The 24764-nt window shown below is 38.4% G+C and overlaps 1 long non-coding RNA gene and 1 pseudogene across 2 annotated transcripts in view; both read right to left on the bottom strand.

Moving 5' to 3' along the window:
• LOC105705341 (uncharacterized) overlaps positions 1 to 24764 on the bottom strand; it is a 171264-nt gene that overhangs the window by 91476 nt on the left and 55024 nt on the right. The gene's annotated exons all lie outside the window — the stretch shown is intronic.
• Positions 12115 to 14308, bottom strand: LOC105705340 (protein SET-like; annotated as a pseudogene).

Here is a 24764-nt window from a genome sequence, read left to right as displayed (position 1 = left end):
GAAGCTGGTAGAGATCCTGGAGGAAAAGTTCACAAAATACAGGGGCTCCACTAAGACTGGCCTCCCCTGGAGTTTTAAACCCTAAGACTTGTTCTTGCTGAGCCCCCAGCAACCTTTCAGCTACAGTTTAGATTTTACTGCTCCAGTAGTGATTCCTACAGAGGTTTCTGCTCTGTTAACTTGTGATTCTCCATATCAGTCTGTTTCTTTAATTTTGGGGGCAGTGGTTTGCCCCATGACCTCAATTCTTTCTGATGGATCTATGAAGAGTTGCTGATTTTCAGTTTGTTCAGTGTATTTTTTTTCCTTTTTTTTTCTTGTTGTTGTTATGAGCATAGGCAACAACTTTCAGTTCTTTATATGTTGAACCAGAAACTGGGAGTCTGTCCTGACTAGCTGTTTGGCAGTTGCATTGTGGCTTAATATAATAAACAGTTCAGTTTGTTTGAGTTCAATGGGCTCTGGCTATAAAAATATCCCGCTTGGGTTTCATAACAAAGAGATCTAGGCTATTTTAATTTCCATACTTTACAGAGTTGTATGTGGGCATCAGATAAAATAATTTGTTTAACAGTATTTTCTAAGATTTTTTTGTAAGTATTTTTCTAAGATATTTTCTGAAATTTTTGTTTAAAAGTATTTTCTAGGTTACTTTCTTTCCTTTCTTTTTGCTTCCTTCCTTCTTTCCTTCCTTCCTTCCCTCCCTCTCTTCCTTCCTCCCTTTAAAAGTTAATGTTATGAAATACAAAATAGATACTGAAGTAGGATTTTAAATTAATGTCTATGCTTTTATCTAAAATTTTTTTTTCAAATTTAAAAATTGCATAGAACACAGCTCAAAATGTCATTTGCCCCAGTTTAAAAATAATAGAGAAACAAAAAAGTTAATTTTGTCTACTAATTTTATATAATATATAATGTAAAACACATATATGATGTATGTATGTATATATTTATTTTATTTTACTTTAAGTTCTGGGATACATGTGCAGAATGTGCAGGTTTGTTACATAGGTATACATGTGCCATGGTGGTTTGCTGCACCTGTCAACCCATCATCTAGGTTTTAAGCCCTGCATACATTAGGTATTTTTCCTAATGCTCTCTCTCCCCTTGCTTCCCACCCTGTGACAGGCCCTGGTGTGTGATGTTCTCCTCCCAGTGGCCATGTGTGGAACAGATATTTCAAATATACAATTTGTGTTAATCCTCCTAAAAATAAAAGGAGGTAGACATATTTCCACTTTATTACTAGTGAGAAAACTGGAGGTAACTTGCTCAGGGGTGTGCAGAAGTACACAGGGTGGCCATTCATTAAATGCTTATCAGATTCTAACGTTGCTCTTTTAGCTGCACAAAACTGCCAAGCTCTGGTGTCATTGCCATACAGTGGGCTCAATAAAATCTACCTATTTCCCTGCTCATTGAAGGGAAGATACAAAATTAAAACTCAGGTCCCCGTCTAGAAACAAGAAGCATACATGCAGTCTAGTTGGGAGCGAGCCCCAAACTCTGAATTCTATGAATGCTGCAACTGGATGCTTGAGAGAAATGTTTCTTGCTCCCTGGTTACAAGCATATATCCAGTATAAGCAATTATTTCTTCAGGCAAATCTGATATATGAAAATCCCCATTTGCAGAAAAGACAGATTAGAGGATATTTTCTTTGCCCACCAATTTCTTTGAATCACAGATTCCATTGCCTTAAAATGTAACACAATGGAAACAAATCATTCCATAACTCATTTAGCAGCACCAGGACTTTTGCTCACAACAATTCTCCAAAATATTTTGCTCTCTGTTGATATATTAACAAAAAAATTCTGACTTCAGTGAGGATGGAGTAGCATTTTTATACTAAGTTAGTTACTGTATTAAGGCACAATACTGGGTATCAGCATGAACTCTCACAAGAAATATGAGTGCAGTATGATAGTTCTCATTTTATAGATGAGCAACCCAGGACTCAGGGAATTTTAGGTAATTCACAGAAGTTATATAGCCTAAAGTAAGAAGAACAGGCATCCCTCAGTATCCATGGGGGATTGGTTCCAGCATCCCTGAGGATACCAAAACCCAAGGATGCTCAAGTCCCTGATAGAAAATGGCACAGCATTTGCATGTAAACTGTGCAAGGCCAGGTGCAGTGGCTCACACCTATAATCCCAGCACTTTGGGAGGCCGGGACAAGCAGATTACTTGAGGTCAGGAGTTCAAGACCAGCCTGGCCAACATGGCGAAACCCCATCTCTATTAAAAATGAGCCAGGTCTGGTGGCATGCACCTGTAATCCCAGCTACTTGGGAGGGTGAGGCAGGAGAATCACTTGAACCCAGGAGGCAGAGGTTGCAGTGAGCTAAGATGTTGCCATTGCATTCCAGCCTGGGGGACAGAGACTCCTTCTCAAAAAAAAAAAAAAAAAAAAAAACAAAAACAAAACTATGCACATTCTCCAATATACTTTAAATCATTTCTAGATTATGTATGATACCTAATACCATGTAAACGCTATGTAAGTAGTTGTGAGACTGTGTTGTTTAGGGAATAATGACAAGAGAAAAATCTGTACACATTCCATATAGATGCAATCATCCTTTTTAGAGTATATATTTTTGATTCACCATTGAATTCATGGATACAGAATCTGTGGATGCGGAGGGCTGGCTGTAATTGCTAGTTTTAAGGAACAGCTACTCTGCCCTAGGGACTCAGGAAATTTTGAGAGAAATGTTTTCTGCCAAATGAAGGGTATGGCAGCTCTAGGCACTGTCCTAAGCACATTACAGGTTAACTCATGAAAGCCTCCGAACAGCTCTTCAGGCAAACACTGGTAATAGCCTCACTTTACAGATAAGGAAACTAAGGTAGAATGTTTAGTAACTTTCCTTTGATCCCAGAAGTAGTAAGTGGTGGCTGCCAGTTTTAAATTTGGGCAATGTGGTCAAAGTCCATACTCATAATTATATGTTTCCTGAATGGGTGTGTTAAATAAGAGCACTGTGCAACCACTAATTTTAAAGCATATTTACTTTAATAGACCCCCAGATTTTGTTGTTCTGCGCAACACTGAGAGGAAATCCAAACAACCAACAAAGACCCTATGTATTTTGATAGCAAGAGGTAAACTAGCTGGAGCAAATGTACCCTAAGCTAGAAAGGTGGGCTACAAGCATCTCAGATACAAAATTCACAGGTGATTTGTTTTTCTCATTCTGAGGAAAGTAGTTCCAAACGTGGTGTGAAGAGCTTAATAAGATCATTAAAAATCTGCATTAAAAAAAATTCTGTTCTGCCTTCTTGACCACATTGGCTTCCATTTGGGTTGGTTACCTCATGATCCTAAAGAGGCTGCTGTTGTTGTTTCAACAATTATATCCTCACACAACTGCATCCACAAGCAGGATGGAGTCTCTCCTGCCCACCTCTTATTCTTTGGGAAGGAAACCCAGATCTATAGACTTCTTTTCACATCTTTTGGCCTCATGTGGTCATGTTCTATGTTCCTGTTGCCAGGCTGGTGGAGGATAGGGAAGACTTCCTCCAAAAAGGCCAGGCTGCAGTGGTGGGCTGATGTGTCACATCTATTCTAACACTGCTGCTCACCCCTCGGCATTCTGTGCTGATTACAACACATGGCACAGGCAAAGCTTAAACCAGCAAAAGGTTTTGCAATGTCTCCAAAGGGCTATAGTCCCTGGAGAGAAGTTCTCTTAGATTTGTGGCATTCCAGGTCAAAGGTTTGGTAGGTGGCTAAAAGAGAAGACCAAAGAGCTGTTTAGCGGGTTGGGGAAGAGAAGGAGGAGATGGGTAGAGAAAAACAGGTGGTGGATTTTTATCTGACATGGATTAGGCTGGAGATGGCAAGATCCTCTCATTTCTTATGCCAGCTTCAATCACTGGAGCTAACCGTAGGCTCTGGGACCTTGTTTGGGGAAGAATTCTGGTAGAGGGAATGTTGACACTTTTAGTCTCTGTATTGAGAAGGAAGTAGGGGGTTAGGCTGTCGGTAAGGAAGATGCACGGAACAGCTATTGGATAGGAAGCCAATATAATATCTCCCCGACCCAGAAAGCTTCCAGGTGTCATATTCAAGACTAGACTATGACTGAACCGATCCCTGCTAATTGGCATTCTGAAGCAGTTATTATTCTAGATATTGCTGATTAAATGGGTAGCCCAGAATGTTCATCATTCTTCAATCAAAACTATAGTGGCATTATATCCTGTTGTGTTCTTGACAAATCTATTGACTTAAGGTTTCCTTCATTTGATCACAGACCTTTGGGCTGGACAATCCCTTAGAGACCATTAGTCCATGCCCTTCATTTGGCAGACAAGGACATTTATGCCTAGAGAGAGAACGTGACTCTTCCAAGATCATACAGATCACACAGAGGCAAGGGCAACATTTCAGTTCAGATCTCTTAATTCAAAAGTGATTTCAGATTGCCCAGACTGCACCTGTAAAGAGCAAAGCAGGCGACTTAAACCATGAGGAAATACCTTGGACATGGTGGATCAAAAGGATGGAAGGAGCTCGATGTCTGGTAACTGTAGGCTCCGACATCCTCCTCTCTTCAACAGAGCCACTCAGGAGCAGCCTCTGCAACTTGCTCTTCCACTGCTCCCCCTCCCATAATTGCTGGCATGTAACCTCTAATAATTCAGGTGTCTGCCTGATGACGTATTGATGAAAAGCCAAAGATGTCCAGCAAAACTTAGATCCTTCTGTGCTTATGCAAATGATATCACTAACTGCCAGGAGCTTACCAGGGAAAAATTGCATGGGGGGTGGGGAGAGTATCTCAGAATAAAGGGCAACCAAACAATATTTTGAGTGCCTGTTCTAGACATTGTGCTAGGTGCTGAGAGCCAATGCTGAGTAAATATAGTTGTGACCTTTGTTCATGGAGCAAAGAGACTGGCGGCAAGACAGACAAAATACCTGCAAAATTAGGCTGGAATAAAAGTAATACATTCTCTGTAGGGAAGGACGTGGCGCTAGGAGGATGTGCACCTGGGAGACCCGACCTAGTCTGGGAGGGTAGGAAAGGCTTCCTCCAAAAAGGCCAGGCTCCAATGGGGGTCTGATGTGTCACATCTGTTCTAACACACCTGCTCACCCCTTGTTATTGGAAGCGGAGCTTAAACCGACAAAGGACTTTGCTTTGTGTCCAGAGGGCAGTAATCACTAGAAAGGAGGTCTTTAAGATTTGTGGCATTCCAGGTCAAAGGTTTGGGTAAATGGTTAAAAGAGAAGATCAAAGAGGTGTTTAGTGAACTGGGGAAGGAAAGGAAGAGATGAGTAGAAAAAAATAGGTGGTGTATTTTTATCTGACATGGATTGGTTTGGAGATGGCAAAATATTTTTATTTCTTATGCCGACTTCAATCACTGGGAGCTAACCAGAGGCTTTGGGAAGCTCCAGTGACTGAAGTTTGGGGAAGAATTCTGAGACCTCATCTGGACTCAGTGCAAAAGAGCCCTGTGACTGATGGGGGCTGTCTGACGTGAGTACCCTAAGCTAGAAAGCGGGAGAAGGAAGTGGTGAAACACTTCCCGTGTATTTGACATTTCTGACATGGGCAAAACCGTATCAACAAAACTTAGTATTGCTGAAAAAAGATGGGTTTTGGACATGCATTATATCTTAGCTCTAAAAATGTGCAACGGTGTGATATTGTGCAAATTAAAATCTCTGAGCTTTACTCTTCTGTAACGTGGAAATACTATCTCAATGCATTTTTGCTATATCTTGTGCTGACAGGACCAGATTGAAGGCAGGCACTGAGGGTTGACTTGAAGCTCCCTTCCCAAGAAAAGTTGCACAACCTCAACTCAAGAGAGAAGAGGGGATTCTAGAAGAACCCCACAGATATAGCCTGTATTCATTTTCTTTTGCTGCTGGAACTCAGCAGCTTAAAGCTCTACCCATTTATCAGCTTGTGGTTCTGTGGGTAAGGATTCTGGCATAGGCTCTGCTGGGTCTCTCAGGGTCTCATGACATGGAAACCAAGGGGTTGGCTAGGCTAGACCCCTATCTGGAGGTTATGGGAACAGTCCAGTTCCAAACTCATTCAGGTTGGCAGATGCCAGTTTCTCCTGGGTATAGATCTGAGGTCCTCAGTTCCTTACAGGCTGCAGCTGGGACCTGCTCTGTGCAGCTGGAGGTCACTAACATTCCTGCTCATGTGGGCTCTGCATTTCCAAGCCAGCAAGGACCCATCTAATCCTTATGCTTCAAATCCTCTGATTGATTCTCCCTTCTGCTTTAAAAGGCTCATGTCCTTAAATCCGTTCCACCTGGATAATCTCTGTGGGGCCACTCTAAGGACATGGGATAGCTTCAGGTCAACTGACTTGGGAGTTCAATGACACCTGCAAAATGTCTTCACAGCAGCAGTTAGACTGGTGTTGGTTGAAGAACCCCATTCCCATGGCATGGGAATCTTGAGGGGCATCTTTAGGGCTCTGCATACCACACACCCTAACTTGAAGAGTCAGGAGAGAAAGGTGATGGTAGGTTCAGGAACACAAGGAAACACATGCTCCTTGAAATTCCTCCTGCCAGTGAGGAGCAACTTTATCTGAAAGTGATGGGAGGAGCTGGAGGTCAGCGTTCTGAAGGGCTGTTTCAGGTAGAAAGCCAAAGTGGCCCTAGGGGCTCTCCCTCCACTGCCCTAGGAGAACAGTGGTTCCAGAAACAAAGCCAGGAAAAAAGTCAGGCACAGCCGCCTGGGAACCTTGTAGTGAGGTCAAACCAAAGACAAGATGTGATAGGGAAAACTTCAGTAAAATATGCAGAAGAGACTGCACAGGGGTAGATTTTGCCTCCTGGGGCTCCCCAGGGATTTTTCTTTTCAGTCACCTCAGCTGCTGTGTCACTGAATGGGAAGATAGATGATTACCAGCCAGTCCTTTAGCTTATGTTCTGTGATAAGAACTCCACAGAAACTAGAGAGACACAAAATGGGCCCAAAGAGACTCACTGATGCCAGGGTCATGCAGAATTGCCCTTGTTGAGGGACGTGTCAACAGGGAAAATGCGACCTGAGACTGAAAAGAGACAAAAGCACAAAACAAGGCTTTCGTAGTACTCAGTTGCATAGGAATACTTGGTATTGCTTTGAGAAATATTTATTAGCATAGAAAAGCGAAATACATTTAAAATAGCATCTGCTTTGTCTGAATAAAATTCCAGAAGCTATGGACCAAATTAATGATAAAAGATTACAAAATAAACTTATGTGAAATGGGCTGAGAAGAGAAAGAAAAAAATATAAAGAGATCCCTATGTTGTTGGGAAGTATTTCAGGAAAATAAAATGTGTACCAGAATTGAGACATGCATTAGAGTTGGTTATATATAGATTTATATTTTTATAAGTAAGTAAGTAAATAAATAAACTCACCATGAATAAAGTATTAAAGTCAAGGTGGAAAATTCTCCCAGAATGCAGAGGAAAAAAGGCAAATGAAAACATTTAAAATGAACAAGACATAAACAGAATGTATGATGTATTAATAAGTATTCTTTTGGTATGGATGATAGAAACTCATCTATCAAATCAAATGAATTTAAATATTAGAGGGATTTTGTGGGGTCACATAACTAGGAGGGCCCAGAGTACTTTGACTTCAAGGTTTTCACTAGACTGCTGTTTCATAATTGGCTATCTTAAACTATTTTTTATGTTTATATTGATCAACTTTTATCCCTTATGGCATGGAGCGAAACATTCATTTTTAAGGATGTATTTATCTGCTTTATTTACTCATTATTCATTGAGTACTAAGGTAGATAAAGTGGAGCCCATTAAAGACAGATTAAAGATGCTCTCAGTGGACGGGTATTTATTTTCCAGATCAAATGCATTTCTGTTTTTTAAATTTAATTCAATTTTATCTTAAGTTCTTGGATGCATGTACAGGATGTGCAGATTTGTTACATAGATTAACGTGTGCCATGGTGACTTGCTGCACCTTTTAACCCATCACCTAGGTATGAAGCCCCAAATGCATTAGCTATTTATCCTGATGCTCTCCGTCCCCTCTCCCTCAAATCCATTTCCTAAAGACCAATTTATGCTTCTATTTCTACTTTCTCCTTCCTATTTTTCCGTCTTGGCATTCTATTATGTATTGAGAATTTGCCACCAGGCTTGGGAATTGTTTTCCTTTGAGATAAGGATGGACGTTTATTTCTGTGCAAATTCTGTGTACTCACGCTGTTTCTGAGAATGGGGAGGATTTGTGCAGCAAGGAAGCCTTAGTATTCTGAGTGCCTGGCATTGCCCCTCAGGGAGGTCTGGGAGCTTGCAGGAGAGAGTTATGCCCACCAGGTGGTGCTCTGGCTGTTTTCTTTCTGGGAGCTCAGGCAATAGTTCTGCAAAAATGTATAGTTTCACAGGAGAGGCTGTTACCACTGGTAATTGGGATAGAGTTGCTATGGTGATGAGAGGGTGTTGGGATGTTTATGGCTTTGGAAGAGCCAATGCCTGTGAGCTATCAGATTATATCCTTTGATAATAATGGTTGGCATAGCAAGGTCATGAAAATTCGCCAAGACTGTGCAAACTGCAGCGGTCGCTATTCTTTGTATGTTCTTCCATGATTTATGAGCTGTAACTGGAGTGTTGAGAGTGACAGAAAGTACTTCTTTTAACATGCTTATCTTATTCCACAGTGGATTTTTGCCATTTTCTGTATATGTTTTATCTCCATCATCAGCGTTTCTCAATGTGGTTTTCATAAAAATGCTCCACGAAGAAAGATTCCATTGGTCCAACAAGTGTGGGAAAGATTGCCTGTTAATGCTCTTGGAGATTCATCATGTACAGCGGCATATTAAAATATACTAGAAGTCCTGTGATTTCCAAAATTCACAGGACAATTGAACCCTTCCAATGGAATAGTCGCTAACACATAGGGAATCTATCTTCATTTTCTTCCTTTACTAAGGTTAATAAATATTACATTAAATATGGATTCAATTGTAATTTAATATGTTCATGTAGGTTTCCCCAACAAGGTGTTGAGTTCTTTTCTTTTTCTTTCTTTTTTTTTTGAGACAGAGTCTCGCTCTGTCACCCAGGCTGGAGTGGAGTGGTGTGATCTCGGCTCACTGCAACCTCCACCTCCTGGATTCAAGCAATTCTCCTGCCCCAGCCTCCCGAGTAGCTGAGATTACAGGCCCCTGCCACCATGCCCAGGTGATTTTTGTATTTTTAGTAGAGACGAGGATTTCGCCATGTTGGCCAGGCTGGTCTTGAATGCCTGCTCTCAGGTGGTCTGCCTGCCTTGGCCTCCCAAAGTGCTGGGATTATAGGCGTGAGCCACGGTGCCCGGCCATAAGCCACCATGCCTGCCCGAGTTCTTTTAATTTGGCACTAACCTAGCAAAAGCTTACTGCATAATGGAGGCTCAATAAACATTAATTGTTGTTTTGGGGCATCTAATAAATATTTTCCAATTGAATTATCTATTCGTGAATACCACTGATTGCAATTATTCCTATAAATGACCTTTAATGATAGATTTTAGTGGACAAATGAATTCAGCATCCAAAACACGACTAACAACATTAGTAATAAGTCATTCATACCATAGCACGGGGTTATTACCATATTCTTAAAAGATTGAAACACTCACTTTTCTACTCTCCATTAATTTTCTATTTCATCACATTTTCCCTGATGTTTTTAGATCAATATGTTGCTAGCCATTTATCAGAAAAACACATTTCTTCCTAAGAATAATCAATCTATGATTGATGATAAAATGTAACCCATAAAAATTCCACGAAAATACAAGAACACTGAGTATTTGCTCATATATGCCTTGTCTCCCCAGGGAGTCATCCTCACTAAAGGCTTACTGTGTGCCTGTCACCATGTCTGCTGCATCTTTTTGGGAAAGTGTCACTTAGGTCTGAACCTCCTCCTGCTGGACAAAGAAGAACAACAGTATGGCACCCGAGGGGGATGCTCCTTATCAAAGCCTGTGACAGGGCACTAAACGGAAGGCATCTGACTCCTTTCCTCTGGGTAACATGATGCTATTTCCATTGAGGAGCATCTTCAAATATGGAAGCCTCTGCTTGATTTTGGATTTAAACAGATCTAGGCTCAAAAATGTTTTCCTACAACTTACAAGTTGCACGAGATGAGGGAAGATACGTCTGAGTCTTCATTTTCTCATTTCTGATATGGGGATGATAAAAGTCACCGAATGGGCTACTTTGAGAACCAGGTGTAATAATGTATGAAATAAAACAGCAAAGTGCCTGATATGCAGCCAGGTGCTCAATAAATATTACTTCTCCATTTACCTGCTTTTCCCATTGTTTGCCTTTTCCCCAATGTCACAGCAACAAAAAAAACAATTGAATTCTAGGGTGCAGGGTGGGGAGAAAATAACAGGGAAAGACACCAACATCTAGAGTGGGATTTAAACATCTTCACTTTTAAATTTATACTCTTTCCAAGCTCCACTTGTGAATCTGGAACTGACAAATCCTCCTACTTATCCTTCTCTGCTTTATATTTTTTTATTTCCAGCACACATAAGCATTGGTATTTTAGGCTCACACACTATATAAATCTAGCAAAGGTGTTTTGGCTGGCAGTGTTCCTAGTGGCATAGGTGGAGGCTTACATCACTGTAAAATAGAAACTTTCACAATTTTACCTCGTTGTTCATACTCAATGGCCATTTTTTGTTAGGTGACTAAGGTTTGCATTCGCCTGTTTTTCTGAGTTCACTTCTCTTGTCCAATTCCTTAGGATCCATTGGCTCAGCTACCATCTTGTCTTTCTCCTATAACACGGGCTGACTTTTTCCTTGGTGCTTATCTATCCACATTTTTTAAGCTCTTGAGTTGATGCTAAATTCAGATTCCTTTTGATCAAGCCTCCAAGTTATTTAATCCAAAAGTGGACAATCAACTTCTACTGAGGATATTTTAGTTACAAATTAATATTTGTCCTAGATTTCATTGGTAATCAACTCATTATTCATTTTCAAACCTAGTAGATCAGTGTAATGACTTTAATTAGCAGCCTAAATAAGAATCAATGATCCCCACATTCAACTATTCCAATAGATTATTTGACTGGAGGGAGGGCTGCATAATGATACATTTTTTTTTCAAAGTCATTAATTCTTAGTTTTACAATACACTATCTTATAGACATATATTTTGGCTTTTATGCTAATAATCCCCATTATAAATCAGGCAGACTATATCTGAGATCTTTTTCAGTTAGCTGTCTCAAGTTCACAAACAAATTTACTGCAGTTTGAAAGAATTTGAGGATAAAGTTTATAAAGCAGTTTCATGTATGCAGATTGATAGTATTCAGTTGCGAGTTACCTTAATATTTCTTTGTGAATTTTAGGCCTATTTTAATTTCATTTCCTAATTAGATGGGTTATGGGAACCAGATCTCGTTTAGTAACATGGTGCCCAGCTCATGTTGCTGCACTTGCAGGGAATGGCAATTGAATGAACCACGTGTCCATCTGTTACATGTTCAAGTTCGCTTTTACTTTCCAGTCCAAGACTGGGGAACTTCTGGTTCCTTTGGTCCCTGGGGAAGAAAAGGCCTTTCTTTTTATAAGTAGCTTATTCCTTCATTTGCTTCAAAACAATGACACAATCCCAAACTCAGTGCTACTTGGAGTCTGCTTACCCTGAGTACAACGGTAAGATAATTTTTTTTTTTTGAGACAGTCTCTCTCTCTATTGCCCAGGCTGGAGTGGAGTGCAGTGGAATGATCTTGGCTCACTGCAACTTCTGCCTCCTGGGTTCATGCGGTCCTCCTGCCTCAGCCTCCTCAGTAACTGGGACTAGAAGCATACACCACAATCCCTGGATAATTCTTGTACTGTTAGATGGAGGTTTCCCTATGTTGGCCAGGCTGGTCTCAAATTCCTGACTTCAACTGATCCACCTGCCTTGGCCTCCTAAAGTGTTGAGATTACAGGCATGAGCCACTGCACCTGGCCGAGAAATATTTTTTAAAAGACATACAAGGGTTGACAGAATTTACCCCATGCAATGCCTAAACTGGGAACCAGGGCCATTTCTTCAACACATAAATTTATTCGCAGAGATACACGGCCTTTTAGGCATTTATGAAAGCATTTATTAGTAAGTTTAAACACATTAAATATAACTTTTTGGCTCTGTATTTCTTACTTTGTGAATTATCTGCTAACATCCCTTACTTATTTGTTCTATTGGAATGTTTACCTTTTTCTTATTAATTTACACTTGCTCTTCATATCAGGATGATATTTAACTTTCAAATTAGTTTGGGACATATTTCTCCCAATTAGTCATATTTATTTATTTTTGTTTTGTTGTTTTCTGTTACACTGATTTATTTAGTTAAATTTTATTTAGTTAAATCTAGTATTTTTCCTTTAAGACCTCTGCTTTTGTTTAGAAAGTTTTCCCTGACTACACAGTTATATAAATGTTTATCTGTTGTTTCTTCTGATACTCTTGGATTTTATTTCCTTCCCTACGTTTAACTACTCCATCTGGAAATCATTTAGATGTATGGATTGAGGTAAGATTCTAATTTAGATTATTACAAACCAGTTATTTGACACTATTTTTGCATAATCCATCTTTTTTCCGCATTTAATGTTCTGAACTTTGTGTTTGTGTGTATACACATTTAGTTTTATTGTCACAAAGCAACTTGTACACTTTTAACGTTTAAAACTGAGCATCATCTTTCCTTTCCAGTGAAACAAAAAGAAAATTTAAAAATAAACAGGAACAAAATTACAATCGAGAATGGCAATTCCAAATAAGATTCTACAGGTTCTGCTGATTCTCCCACTGAGTGGTAGGGCTCAAGTCATCATTAGGAGAGAATTTATTTTAAAAGTGTCATCTTAAACTGCAAGGATATCTGTCAAATACCACAATTAAACATGCCAAAGAAGCAGCCATGTTGTCAAATGGCCACTTAACCCACCCAAACATCTCAAACCCAGCCTTTGCTGATCTTCTATAACCCCATTTTTTAAAGTTCTTTTTTTCTTTTTTTTTTTTTAAACAAAAGAAAGCAGACAGACATATGTTGGTAAATGCTAACTGTCCGTATTCACACAGAGACACAGTATACTCTCTGAGCCCAATATACAGGGAAAGGAGAAAAAAATCTAGAATTCTATGCACTTCTTCTTTTTTCCCACAGAACTCAGTGCTCTTGATTCCATACAGTTTTTGTTCAGACAGGAAAGGATAAAAATGAATTTTGAGCAGAAAGGGGTAAAGACTCTTTTCCCATTGTATTCTGCTCAAGGTATTTCCCCCCAAATAAGTTGAGAACCATGGTGTAGTGAAAAGAGACCTCAAGAACAGGGAAACTGAGCACTAGAGGGGGGTTAAAAAAAAAAAAAAGACTGCAACTTGCTCCCAGGGACTGGAGAAAATTTAAAAAAAGGAAGACTGGAACCCATCAGTGTTCTATTAGTCATCTTCTCCTTCATCCTCCTCTCCTTCCTCTTCACCTTCATTCTCATCCCCTTCTTCATCAATCTTCTAATCCTTCCTCCTCCTCCTCCTCATCATCATTTTCTTCTTCTTCTTCTTCTCCTCCTCCTTCTTCGTCATCCATGTGGGAACCAAGTAGTACTGTAATGAGTTTGGCCAACTATCACCTTTGATGACCTCTCCTAACTCATCAGCACCTGCATCAGAATGCTCAGTAAACCAGGTAAAGAAGCTCTCTGGTTCCTCATGCTGCCTTTTCCTGCTGGCTTTATTCTGCATTTGACTTGAACATTTTGTCAGATCCTTTCCAGATTTCCATTTGATTTCGGGGAGCTTTCAAGATGGATCACCACTGTCATTCAGATGGAATTCTTTGGAGAGAACTTTATTTTCAAAGTAAGGATTTTCATCAGAATTAAAATCTATTCTGTAACTTGATTTAATATCTTCAGATTCTGTCACGTCAACTCTGGTCCTCCTCCCCAAGTAGTACAGACACTTGTGGATGGTTGACAAATGTTTTACCCCAAAATTTGGGATTTTGGTGATTGATTCTGACATTTTCTGAAAAACTGGTGGAGTTTGTTATATTTCTGTTCTACTTTCAAAATCTCCTCACTGGCTTGTGCATTAAGTCTGTCTATTTCACTTTGTACTTCATCAATGTGTTCAATTGCTCCTTGCTGTTCTTTTTCTCCCTGCTTCGGGAAGTCTGCAGAGGCTGATGTCTCCTCTGGTCCCAGAGCAGGAGGTAGTCTTCTGTTTAGAAAGACTACTTTCTTTCTAAACATTCCCACTCTTCTTCTGAGGTGGGAATGGAGACTGGCGTTTGGGGGCCATGCTGCTATGGAGGTCCAAGAACCAGATCACGAGTCTCCTCGATCATTCGGAAGCAGGCAGAACATTCTGAATGTTCTGAACTTCTTTAACACATAATACATCCTTGTGCATATATTATAGTTCTGCGATTTTCTTTTCTGTTGCAGTAATCTATATCTTCATACCTGTTCCATTTTTTTAATATATATACTTTTATGCTTTAAAATCAAATAGAACAACTCTTTTAAAATAATTTTTATTTTGGCTCAAATTTATCATGGCCAAGCATGAAGTTATCAATCCAGAAGAAAAGATAAACTTTAGAAACAATTTTCTAGGTGGTTTCCAAATTGTATTGCATATTTTATTGGAATTGGCTAATGCAAACTGAGGAGGACTGAAATTTTGTCTCATTAAATATTTTCTTGTAGGAATAGAATGGCTCTTTTCAACAATTATTTAAGTCTCCTTTTTGACCCTCAACTGCTGTGTTCTGAACCTACCAGTGTCCAAGCTGAGGCCAGGCTTGCTACAGGTGCTCCGGGCCATGATAGAGCAAGCAGGGATTCTAAAGTAGTCCAGGTTCTGAGATGCCTGAGACTCCTCTGGTGGGTGCTCTCCTTCCCTTGAGGATTCTCATCAGCCTTGCCCCGACTATCTTATAGCTGCATTATAGTCTAAGGCTCATTCTGCTCCAATTTCCTTCCTTTCTCCCTTCACCCTCCCTCCCTCTCTTTTACCCTCCCTTTTTTCTTCCTTCTTTACTTTCCCCCTCCCTCTCTCTTTCCCTCCCTCCCTCCCTCTCTTCCTTCCTTCCTTCTTTCCTTCTTTCCTTCCTCCTTCCTTCTTCCCTTCCTTCCCTTTCTTTCTTCTCCACAGGAGTCAACTCTGCCCCTCCATGTGATGACTTTCCTTGACTCCTTCAACAACCTTCTCTCAACCTTTCACAGGTATTCTCCCTCAATAAATCCCTTGTATATTTAATCCCACCTGCAGTTTCACTGGGCTATTGAAAACCAAGTGAGAAAACAAGTGTCTGCTGATAGAAAGCTCCAGGCTTTCTCCTGAGTTCCACCTTCCCTCTCATTCTGGGATCTGTGCGCCTGCATCAGGCACCCAGTGACACATTTAGGATTTTAGGTTAGGAATTGGTGCTGATTGAAAGCCTTCAGTAAAAGTTAACAAATGAAAGCATTTTTTGGAGAGACCAGCTCCCAATATATCAATGTGGGTTTAATATCTCTCAAAGTGATAGAGTGGTCGCTGAAAAAGAAAGAGAGAAAAGGAAAAAGTTTTCCTTAGAGCTGGGCCCAGGGGAGACACCACATAATGCTGCTCCATGGACGTCTGACATTCCCCTGAAAACCTCAGGTTTTTATTATGCTCTTTAAATAGGGGAGGGGGAGCGAGGTTACACAAAGTTTCAGTGATACTTATACAAAAAGAATACATTTGCAAAAACTGCTGCACAAAAATCACAGCGTGGTATTATAAAAGCAGAACAATGTAAAGATAACTTTCTGTGTGTCAGCATAGAAATCATACACCTTAGCAAGAATAGAGGTTAAACATAAACTTATGATTATCAGCAAGAACATATTAGGCTCACAACTGCAGGAGGAACAGGATCTGACACAGGACAACCAGCCTGACCACAAAAACTGCAAGAGGACGGGCCTGGAGGAGCAGTGGGATAAGAAAGACTTTTACATCCTTTTCTCCACCACAGAGACAGATGTCCCTCATGCATCCATTTATAGGCTCTCCATAAGGGTTGCATCCCCTTTCCAGGGCCCTAATCAATATGCCTTTCCTGGGAAAGGAATCTGGGTAATAAGCCTCTCCATTACACATCCGCTTATAGGCTCTCTGCAATAAGAAGCCCATTACGTGCTGTCATCTCTCTATAGCAGTCAAGCTGTGTGGTTAGTCCCTTTCACAGAGTTCCTGTTTATACCAGAACAGCTTAGGAGAGCCAAAGTTACAAGTTACATCTCAGCAAAGCCAAAGTTACAAGTTACAGCTTCAGCTTTTCATGTTATTCTGCATTTTCTCAAATATAATTGATATAGTAAGTAACAAGCATCACAAAACAAGTAACTTATTTCGGGGAAACCAAATTCTAAGAGAATGTACAGGTTAAAAATCAACAACAATTTCTTCTTGTTATTTCAAATAGCTCGGGTTTTGCCAATTCTTCGAGAAACATGGGGTTGTTCAGTCACCACCAAGAGGCCCACAGTGTTCTCAGCAAGCATTGAGTATTGTATTTTATTGTAATGTTTAATTTTTCTATATAGATATATCCACTTTCCCTTTCCTACATTATACAACTGTGAATTTTTTGCTTTTACTTTTCCTCTTGAGTAGACTAGCCAGAAATTTTTCCATGTTATATTCTTTTTCAAAGAACTAACACTTGTACATATTTATAAATGTATTTATTTCAAGTCATCAATCTAATAATTTTAAAAAACATGTATTTAAATATTAAAAAATTAAAATTTATCAGTGTCATGTCACTTTATTGAAGTTTGTTTGGGTTTCACTTTCTAACTTCCTGAATTGAATGTTTAGTTCTTTTATTTTCATTCTTATTGGTTTAGGAATGAAAAATGTCAAGGCATTCAATTTTCCTATAACTTTGGTGGAAATTCCCCCATTTTGATATGTCCTGTTCTCATGGCTTCATTTTGTAAATAACTGGCAATTGCAGTTTTGATGTACTCTTTGATCTAGTAATTATTCGTGAGAGGTTATTTCTACTTATTCATTGGTTATTAATTTCTATTTTTATTACAATAATTTTACAAACATATCCTGTACAAACTCTCCTTGAAAAACATATTGAAATTATTTTGTGGCCTAATATATGACGAGTTAATGTAAATGTTCTATGTTTGTTTAATAATATACATGTATGATTTAAAGTTTGATACATAGTATAGCTATTGAGTCAACCTTAATTGTGTTACTTAGGCTCTGTAATCTTTTTAAGTTTCTATTTTTTCTGTGCTATTTTAAATTCCTCCTTATTACTGCTTTTTATAAATTTATCTTTCTATTTCTAATACAATATAACTTATTCATTCCACCATTCAAGACTCTTATTTTTTTTTTCTTTGAGACAGAGTCTCGCTCTGTCATCCAAGCTGGAATACAGTGGCGCGATCTCAGCTCACTGCAACATCCGCCTTCTGGGTTCAAGCAATTCTCCTGCCTCAGCCTCCTGAGTAGCTGGGACTACAGGCTCATGCCACCACACCCAGCTAATTTTTTGTATTTTTAGTAGAGGCAGGGTTTCACTGTGTTAGCCAGGGTGGTCTCAATCTCCTGACCTCATGATCTGCCCGTCTCGGCCTCCCAAAGTGCTGGGATTACAGGCATGAGTCCCCTTACCCGGCAAGACTCTTTATTGAGTACCCATTATGTGCTAGGAACTCTACTAGTTCTTAGTCTAGTCATAAAATAGATAAATAATCCCTGGGACTTTTCATTCCACTGGAGTTAGACAGACAATAAATAATATAAATAGGTAAAACAACTTGTATGCTAGGTGGAGATAAGGATTATAAAGAATAATAAAACAGGGAAGGAGGATGGGTTGTTGTTGTCAGGGGAAGGGAGTTGGAACTTTAGGGTGGTCAGTGAAGACGTCACTATCAGACCATAGCTGAACAAAGATCTGAGGAGGTGAAGGAATCAGCCCGTAGCTCTTTGAGGCTAGAGCAACCCATGCTAAAGGAACAGCAAGGGCAAAGGCCCTGAGGCAGGAGCACTCACGGTGGGTTCACAAGAAGCAAACCAGTGTGCTTGGAGCAGAGGCAGCTAGAGAAAGAGCAGCGGGAGATGAGAGAGCCAGCACATAACATTCATGACATCTGTTCATTGTGAATTATACCTTTAACCAGTTTAAAGTGGCTTTCTTGGCTTATTTCATATTATTTGCATTAAACTCAACTACGATATTAATAACATAACCTTCGTGGGTTTTTTTTTTAGCTTATCTTGTGCAAATGATATTTATGCAGTCCATAACTATTAAATATTTTATGTCATTATCTTTTAAATATATCTCTTAAAAACATGATAGGCCTAGGCGGGCAGATCACCTGAGGTCAGGAGTTCGAGACCAGCCTGGCCAACATGGCGAAATCCCATCTCTACTGAAAGTACAAAAATTAGCCAGGCATGGTGGCGGGCACCTGTAATCCCAGTTACTCAGGAGGCTGAGGCAGGAGAATCGCTTGAACCCGGGGGCAAGATTGCAGTGAGCCAAGATTTTGTCACTGCACTCCAGCCTGGGCAACAAGAGTGAGACTCCATTGCAAAACAAAAGAAAACAAAACAAAGAAGCAAAAACACAAGAGCGAGACTCCATCTCAAAAACAAAACAAACAAAACAAACAAAAAACCATGATTTTATTTTTGATAGAATTTAGCTGTTTACTTTTAATTTCTCCCAATGTTTTGTTAATTGGCAGAGGTGAGTAAAATGGTATCTTTTGGGCACCACACCCCTCTAAAACAAGGAATTAAGTTCAATTATATTCTCACCTCTCTCCTAATACTATAAATAAGCATATGAATAGGGATTTTATATTTAGATGATATTATGTATGTATATCTATATATCTTATGATTATAGTTGTTATTAGATCAGAAATGACTTTCACTTTTGTGCCACCCTGGGCCCTTGTATCTTGATGGTGCCTGTGACCTTTTCCAGCATGGCCCAGACTCGGTGACATACACAATACACTTCTTTTCTTCTCTTCCCATTCACTCCTCTGATGGCTCTGTTCTCAATGATATCCCCCCACCACTTACTCTAACATATCAAATTAGAATCAGGATGTATTGGCTCAATTTATCAAATGAATTATTATGCATTCCCAAAATTAGTAGGTTTCCAGAAGTTTCAAAGTCAGATCTATCTGACTTTGTGGTCTAGTTTGAATGGCCATTTCTACTCTTGGAGAATTTGCCTAATCTCACATTTTAAAACTCACTCGTTATACTGAATGAATGCTGATCAGGCCACCCTTGTATAGCCTTGCTGCAATTATTACTTTTCCAAAACTATCTGGTTTACTCATCATTCTACACATTCACCATTCCCTAGTTATGTAGACAGGAAGGAATATGTATATGTGTGTGTGTATATATAATATTATACAACTGTTATATATATACACACACACATATATGCATACCTCTTGTTGCCAAACACACACACACACAGACACACACACACACACACACACTACATATATAATATAGGCTTGATAGAAAAAACATTGCCAGGCACAGGGACTCATGCCTGTAATCCCAACATGTTGGGAGGCTGAGGAAGAAGGATTGCTTGAGCCCAAGAGTTTGAGACCAACCTGGGCATCATAGTGAGACCCTGTCTCTACAAAAAGTTAAAAAAATTAGCTGGGCATCATTGTGTATACCTGTAGTCCCAGCTGCTAGGGAGGCTAAGGTGGGAGGATCACTGGGCAGCAGAAGTTGAAGGTTGCAGTGAATTATGATCACACCATTGCACTACAGCCCAGGTGACAGAGCAAGACGCTGTCTCGAAAAAACCCGAGTATTAATATCCATCTACAGAGAAATATATGGCTATACTCTACAGAGAGTTTGAACTTGATAGAGATAAACAACTGTATATATAAAATGCCATCTCATGGAGCTTATAATTTAGTTGGGGAAATAAGATATAAAAAATTAAAAAGGTTAGAAGCTACCAGATGAAGTTTAAAACAATAATATGTCAGACAACACAAGGCAATGCCTAGTATAAAGATCATAAAATTTAGTGTGAAACAAACATAGGTTCGAGTCTTGGCTCTGTCGTTAACTGTGTAATCTTAGATGTGTTATGTAATATTTCTAAAATTTAATTTCCTCAAATTATTGTTTTGGTAATAGTAATATTTCCTTCACAGAGCTGCGATGAGGATGAAATTTAATGGTGGGCATCATATACTGCTGACATGGCAGTTTTTGGCAGTGGCGGTGCACTTCGTAAAAACCTATCTTTTTGCCCTTATTGGGCAACATAGTGACAAAACTTGAGAATGGAAATAGTTTGTAGGTGAATTACATAGTCTAGGGTATAACATGATTTGGGGGTTAATTTAAGTGAAACGATAATTATAATCTTTTAAAAGAGCTTCTGGAAAATGAAAATGTCAACAGACAGTTCACAGAAGAGGAAATGAACATAGTGTTTAACATATGGCCAAAAATGCTCAGCTTTGTTCATTGGCAAGCTGTAGGAAATGGGCAGTCTAACACATTGCTGACGGAAAGTCAGAATGGCGTAACGTTTGCAGAGATGAATTTGGCAGCATATAACAAAGTACCATAGTCACTGATCATTTGACCCTGCAATTCCAGTTCTAAGACTCTGTTCCAAAGACATTATGGGAAAAGCTATCAAATAACTAACATTCAATTGTATACTACAACAATTGTGACACCAGGAAAAATGTAGCATTAAGGACTTGATAAAGGATCGCACATTCATAAAGTGGAAAACTACCCAGTTTTAGGTGAATGGGAAAATGCGTGGGGTAGATTTGGAGATGAAACGTCTCTGAATATATGTTTGGTTATAGAATTTTGGCCTCAAAAACCTATTAATGTATTATGTACTTAAAACATATATCTAAAAAAACAAACCAAAGTGCACAGTAATAACTAGTTTTTAAATAAATCACAGATAGAAAAGAATTATTTCAGTTTTAGTATTTTCAACAGTATTTTGACTGTGCATTTTTAGTGAAATATATAGTAAGAAAACATAAAGAACCAAAATTATTCTAAGTCCCATTCTGTAGTTTGTTAGGGGTAACATTGGAATTCTGATTTTGAATCTGCATATTATAAGATACTACAAATAAATAATTATGTTAAGAATGGTTGAAAGCCATAATTTCAGTGTAAAAATGGAAGTACAAGTGAAAAATTAGATAAGGTAAATCAAGCGCTTATAATACCTGAATAGGAAATATTAGTATGAACCTTTAACATTTTTATTTCAAAATTCCATATTTTCTAGATTTGTCCATTGAAAATGCTAAAAAGAAATGACAGCCCATAATTAATGGGTACATGCCATTGACCGAGACTGTGATCTGAAATATACTGAAGAACAGCAAGCACCTGGAGAATAACTGAATGCGGTTGTGAGGAAGGAAATATATATTATGACCCTGGAATGTTCCATTGAGGCTAAAAGTAAGCTATAAAAGATGCATACAGAAAACATGGAGGCCAAAAAGAAGGGGCTCCCATTGGCCAAAGGTGAGATATTTGAATATTGAAAAGAATAATGAGTGCAATTGTTTGAAACATATTTACTGTATAAAAAGCCAGGAGTTTAAAATGATACTAAAACACAAAGCTCATTGAACACCACTGGAAGGACTAAAGCAAAAGCAACTGATCTCAAAAGCCAGGAACCTAAAAGTAAAGAATTAAACATATATTTTATCTTTTCTTGTGACCTATATTTCAGAGTTATCATGAAGCCGTAGATGATGAAAGAGTCCATTATTACAGAAGAGCTCCAGCGAAAGCTGTGAAGGCAGTTAGGAAATGAAGAATCACCATTTTGCAACAGTTAATGATCACCAATAGATGAAGCACTAGGTGAAAGGTTGATGAGAAGCTTTATGATGGGGGAGGAGAGGAGATCAGACTGCCACCTTCAGAATTCATCGATCCGTCATGCATCACTAACCATGGGATGTCTAGAGATTGTATACCTCCTGGTGTGATGTGATATGAAGCTCACAGCACTACTGATGAAGGATTCCTACAAAAAAATAATTGAACCTAAATCTAATAAAACTTGCAGGGTTAACTACCATTTACAGGAAACAAAGAGAAGATGGAAAAACAAGCAAACACCACAAGGAAACAAATACAGAGTATGAAGCATTTTATATGCAGTTAACAGTTTCTGCAACATGTCAATGACCAACACAGAAAAAACTAAGAAAGTAAAACTCCAGATTAAAAGAGACTTTAGACATAACAACCAAAGGTAATGGACCTTGTTTGGATTCCAGTTAGAATGAATCAAATGTAAATGACATTTTTGAGACAACTGGGAACATTTTTTATGAACTGGGTATTATATGAAACAAAAGAATAACTGTTAACTTTATTACATGTGATAATGGCATCATGGCTATATAAGTAATGTTTTTAGAAATGCCTGTTGAATTATGTACAGTGAAATGACCTGATGTCTGCAATTTGCTTTAAAATACTTCACTGGAGAAGAAAAAAGAAAGCAAAAAAGAAATAACTGAAGCAAATGAGGACAAAATTTTAATAACTGTTGATCTAGGTAAAGAATACATGAAGGTTCTTTATTTTCTTAACTTCTGTTAAAAGAGAAATTTAGGCATGTTAAAATCTCAATGAGTTTATTTGGGTATTCAGTGATTCATGAATCAGGCAGCGCCAGACCCCAAGTTGTTTAGTGTTCCACTGTAGGGGTATGAAGGGGGAACTTTTATAGGGTGTTCCTGGAAGCAAGATGAAGGAAATGTTTGATTAGCTAAAGTGGAATGTACCTAATTAGAGGTTAGTTAGAGGTTCTTGATTGGTAAAGTCTCTATCTAGTTAGAGGTGAGTTGGCAGTTTCTGATTAGTTAAGCTCAAGTTTCCTTTCAGTGTTTACATTGATTTGGGTTTTGGTGTGCTTATGTGGGAACTCAAGGTGCTGGAGCTGTCTTAGCCTAATGCCCCACTCCTCAATTAATCATTTCAATACTTCTAAGTATGTCTGAAAATATGCCTAATACAATTTTAAAACCAAAAGTTATTTAGAAAATAAAGTATTAAAACAACTTCTGGGGAAGGCATCAAAGACTCATTTGAAAACCATTTTGAGACACTGGTCTTAGGAGAAAGGGAAAAGATTAGAAATAGTCTCACTTAGGTGCAGACTATTATTTGGAATTTTGCTGGTAACTTCCCGAATGGAAGTACTAGCACCTTTGGTAGATGTTGCATCTCGCTCCTTATATTAAGAATAAATGCATTTTGTTTTGTTTTTTTGTTCTTTTTTTTTTTTTTTTCTTAGAAAAAGAAGTGCAGGGAATGAAATTTTCACACTATAGCTTCTGGGAGGGAGTGCTCAAGGTTTCTCTGTCCATTATTCTTGTACCAGGAAGGATTTGGTGGTACTAGTCAACTATCTGGGAACATGTGCTTATTATGAACTTTCCAGGAGAGGAGTCAAGTGGTTAAGTGTTCTTTCTTCTATATGGCTTGCTTTCTTGGTTCTTAGAATCTCGTTGCCCATTTAGATTGCTATTTCTAGTTTTGGGATTTGTTTCATATGGCTAGGGAAATAGGAAAACATTTCATTTCCTCCATTTAAGCCACGTTGGTAGCCAAGGTGGGATATAGGCGAAGGAGCATGGGCCTTTATATGAAAGGGGCATAGACCAGCCTTTCATATAGACCAGTGATTTTCAAAATGTAGCTCACAGAACCTTTATGGTGTGGGGACTTCCCCAAACCCTTTCAGAATAATCTGTTAAATAAAACTATTTTCAGTATGTACTAAAGAATTTTTTTATCTTGTCCAATGTGTTGACATATGCACTGACTGGATTTGTTGCCAATGATGAAATTCAAATTATCAAGAGAATATTAGACATTAGAAAAATGGAATTTTGAAAACCTTACATCCATCACTGTTAGCTTGACAGCTGCCCAACTTTAAAGGCATTTCTGATGAGACCAGAAGTGATAATAACAAATGTGATTTTTTGTTACTGTAATATGAAAATGTGTCAACATTTGGAAGACATGCATAATTTAGTGAATCAATATTTTCCAAACAACTACTGTGATGTTCTGAAATCAAGTATGAGTAAAAGATCTATGCAAAATGCAAGACAGACCAGGTATTTTAAGCCACATTAATGAACAAAAAGTTAATTCACACAAATTTATATCGTTCTTTGCCTTAAATTGCTATTTGTTGAACTTTTGTGTAGCATTAATTATATCCAGAATTATCTAAAAGAGATATGTATGAACTTCTTTCTTTTCCAATTAAATATTTGATCTTTTTCATATAGCTTAACTAAAACAACATATTGCAACAGATTGAATGCAGAAGCAAATATGAGATTCTAGTTGTTTTCCAGCCAGACATTAGAAAGATTTGCAAAAATGTAAAACAATGCCATTGTTCTAATTATTTTTGTTTTACAATCTGTTCTCATATTTGATAAAAATGTGTTATATATGTTTATATATGTGATAGTTTATGGTTATTTGTAAATGAATCACTAAATATTTAAAAATTTTCTCACTTCTAATTTCTAGTATGGTAAATATTGACAAATACAGCTCACATAAACAAAAGCTTTTGGGAGCTGTGAA

The sequence above is a fragment of the Aotus nancymaae genome, unplaced genomic scaffold, assembly GCF_030222135.1.
Source record: "Aotus nancymaae isolate 86718 unplaced genomic scaffold, 86718_ANA_hifiasm-v0.15.2.pri h1tg000079l, whole genome shotgun sequence".
Classification (NCBI taxonomy): domain Eukaryota; kingdom Metazoa; phylum Chordata; class Mammalia; order Primates; family Aotidae; genus Aotus; species Aotus nancymaae.
This window is presented reverse-complemented; position numbering and strand designations above follow the sequence as displayed.